This window comes from Physeter macrocephalus, chromosome 17 (assembly GCF_002837175.3).
Source record: "Physeter macrocephalus isolate SW-GA chromosome 17, ASM283717v5, whole genome shotgun sequence".
In the NCBI taxonomy this organism is placed as follows: domain Eukaryota; kingdom Metazoa; phylum Chordata; class Mammalia; order Artiodactyla; family Physeteridae; genus Physeter; species Physeter macrocephalus.
Genome location: NC_041230.1, coordinates 3,784,390 through 3,787,701, shown reverse-complemented (window position 1 = coordinate 3,787,701; position 3,312 = coordinate 3,784,390). Strand labels below are relative to the sequence as shown.

At 44.3% G+C, this 3,312-nt stretch overlaps 1 non-coding gene across 1 annotated transcript; it reads right to left on the bottom strand.

Moving 5' to 3' along the window:
* Positions 1-267: 267 nt before the first annotated feature.
* LOC112062483 (U6 spliceosomal RNA) lies at positions 268-374 on the bottom strand. Its single transcript, XR_002890751.1, has one exon. It is a non-coding gene; the product is annotated as a U6 spliceosomal RNA (small nuclear RNA).
* Between the last annotated feature and the right edge of the window lie 2,938 nt (positions 375-3,312).

The following is a 3,312-nucleotide window of genomic DNA, read 5'->3' as shown; positions in this document are numbered from 1 at the left end:
TGAGCCATGGCCGCTGAGCCTGCGCGTCCGGAGCCTGTGCTCCGCAACGGGAGAGGCCACGGCAGTGAGAGGCCCGCGTACCACAAAAAAAATAAAAATTAAAAAAAATAAAAAAAAAATCTTTATTGGAGTATAATTTCTTTACAATGGTGTGTTAGTTTCCGCTTTATAACAAAGTGAATCAGCTATACATATACATATATCCCCATATCTCTTCCCTCTTGCGTCTCCCTCCCTCCCACCCTCCCTATCCCACCCCTCTAGGTGAAAAATATGGAACCCTTCACGAATTTGCGTGTCATCCTTGCACAGGGGCCATGCTAATCTTCTCTGTATCGTTCCAATTTTAGTATATGTGCTGCCGAAGAGAGCACATACTCCCTGTTTTTGATGTTACAAACTTTAGGGTATTTGAGATATGCAGGATCCTTGTATGTAACTGGTGTAAACCCCATTATTTGAGCTCTCTCTTTTTCTTTTTTTTTTGGCTGCGTTGGGTCTTCGTTGCTGTGTGTGGGCTTTCTCTAGTTGCGGCGAGCGGGGGCTACTCTTCGTTGCGGTGCGCGGGCTTCTCTTTGCGGTGGCTTCTCTTGTTGCAGAGCATGGGCTCTAGGTGCACGGGCTTCAGTAGTTGTGGCACTCGGGTTCTAGAGCGCAGGCTCAGTAGTTGTGGCGCAAGGGCTTAGTTGCTCCGCGGCATGTGGGATCTTCCCGGACCAGGGCTCGAACCCGGGTCCGCTGCATTGGCAGGCGGATTCTTAACCACTGCGCCACCAGGGAAGCCCAAAGGTATGTTTTTTAAAATAAAGTTTTTGCTTTGTGTTCTTCTTTCAACAATGCATGTCTTGGGCTTCCCTGGTGGCACAGTGGTTGAGAGTCCGCCTGCCGATGCAGGGGACACGGGTTCGAGCCCCGGTCTGGGAAGATCCCACATGCCGCGGAGCAACTAGGCCCGTGAACCACAATTACTGAGCCTGCGTGTCTGGAGCCTGTGCTCCGCAACACGAGAGCCCGCGATAGTGAGAGGCCCACGCATCGCGATGAAAAGTGCTCCCCGCTCGCTGCAACTAGAGAAAGTCCTCGCACAGAAACGAAGATCCAACACAGCCAAAAATAAACAAATAAATAAATTTTTTAAAAAACAGTGCATGTCTTATTGGTTTTCAGTACTTCATCATGAAACTGAAGCTGCTGCTGTTTGTCTTCCTGTTAGGCTTGATTTCATTGTAAGATAGGATGCTCCTGGCACAGCAGCCAGGTAAAATATAGGAAAACCAGTGAAATTTAAATTTCAAATAAACAAACACATTTTTGTCAAAGAGTGTTCTGTGTGTTTCCTCTTCTAAGTCTTTTTTACATTGAGTAGGTGATAGCTGTGCTTTTGTCTACCTGGCTTTTATTATGTTGAGATATGTTCCCTCTCTACTTGTTGAGATAAAGGCTTCCTGTTTGGATAGGATGTCATTCTTTTTCCCCATTGGTGTACACCCTCTGGCTTTCTAAATGCCTACTCAGAAATAGGTTCTTCTCCTTGGATGGATCTAGAGAGTGTTATACGGAGTGAAGTAAGTCAGAAAGTGAAAAACAAAAATCGTATATTAACGCATATATGTGGAACCTAGAAAAATGGTATAGATGAACCAGTTTGCAGGGCAGAAATAGAGACACAGATGTAGAGAACAAACCAAAGGGGGAAAATGGTGGGGGGTTGGTGGTGGGATGAATTGGGAGATTGGGATTGACATATATACACTAATATGTATAAAATAGGTAACAAATAAGAACCTGTTGTATAAAAAAATAAATAAAATAGGGCTTCCCTAGTGGCGCAGTGGTTAAGAATCCGCCTGCCAATGCAGGGGACATGGGTTTGAGCCCTGGTCCGGGAAGATCCCACATTCCGCGGAGCAACTAAGCCCGTGGGCCACAACTACTGGGCCTGCGCTCTAGAACCCGCGAGCCACAACTACTGAAGTCCGCATGCCACAACTACTGAAGCCCGCCTGCCTAGAGCCCGTGCTCTGCAACAAGAGAAGCCACCACAATGAGAAGCCCGCGCACGGCAACGAAGAGTAGCCCCCGCTAGCCACAACTAGAGAAAGCCCTCACGCAGCAACAAAGACCCAACAGAGCCAAAAATAAATAAATAAAAAAATAAAAAAAACTTTTAAAAAATAAGAAATATATAAAATAAAATTTAAAAATTCAAAAAAAAAATAGGTTCTTCGCACACTTCAGCTCATTGGCTGCTTTTAAACAAAAGGCTTTTACAACTTATTTCATGAGAAAAGAAAAAAGATTAGGTAACCCAATTTGGTTAAAACCATCAGATCTCAATTCTCTAACTCCCTCGAACTCTCCAGGCAGTGAGAGTAAATTCACTAGATCAGGAAAACCAATCTGTTTCTCCCCAAAATGCAAACCATAAAGTCTAACATAAATAAAATACGATAAAGAAAATCTACCAAAAAACCAGCATGGAGTCCTCTTTAACAAATCATGGTTTCTCCTGGTGGAGTTTCCATGGGAAATTGAATCTACCCAGATTATCTAAAATGGTTCCATCCAAGACCTTTATCCAATCACTGGGATGATGAGGTTATAGGAAGGGAGCCCTGGAATTTCCCCTGGCTCTTATATAAATAGAGACACTTCAGCTCCAGACACACTTTGAGAGCCAGTCCCGGACTTGAGGAGGCTGAAGGCAAGAGGGCTCCAAGAGGTAAGTGACATGTGGGAATGTCTAAAGAGAATGCTTAGAAATCAGGAGAGATGGAGGTGGGTTTCAGAAATGTTTGGCTTTCTATTCACCTTGCATTAGCTCGGAGACCTTGGGAAAGCGGCAGATCTCCCTCAAACCCCACATTAACTATGGTTGATTGTTGAACTCTCCTGAGATGAGAAGAATGTTTCCACACTCCGTGGTGTGGTGTGCTGTGGTTCATTTTTTCAACTAGGGTTTCTGAACCATGGCGTTATGGATATTTTGACCAGACATTTTTTTGTTTTCCTATAAAGGTGGATGTCAGAATTATAATAGAATGGATTATTGTCTGCGGTATGAAATATTGAACCAGTGGGGTAGTGATGTCCAGTATTTGGATGTGGGATGTATGGGAGAGGGAAGGGTGGAATAAAATGAAACTCATCTGGTTCATTCTTTTCCTTTTCTTTTCTTTTTTTTACCCCAGCCTTCCGAACAGTGACTCTATTGCTGAGAAGAAGCCGAGGGAATCCCTTTCCACAGAGTTCAGTTGGCACCAGCTCTACAAGCGTTTGCTCAGTGTCCTATTGGAAAATTCCTCTGTCAAC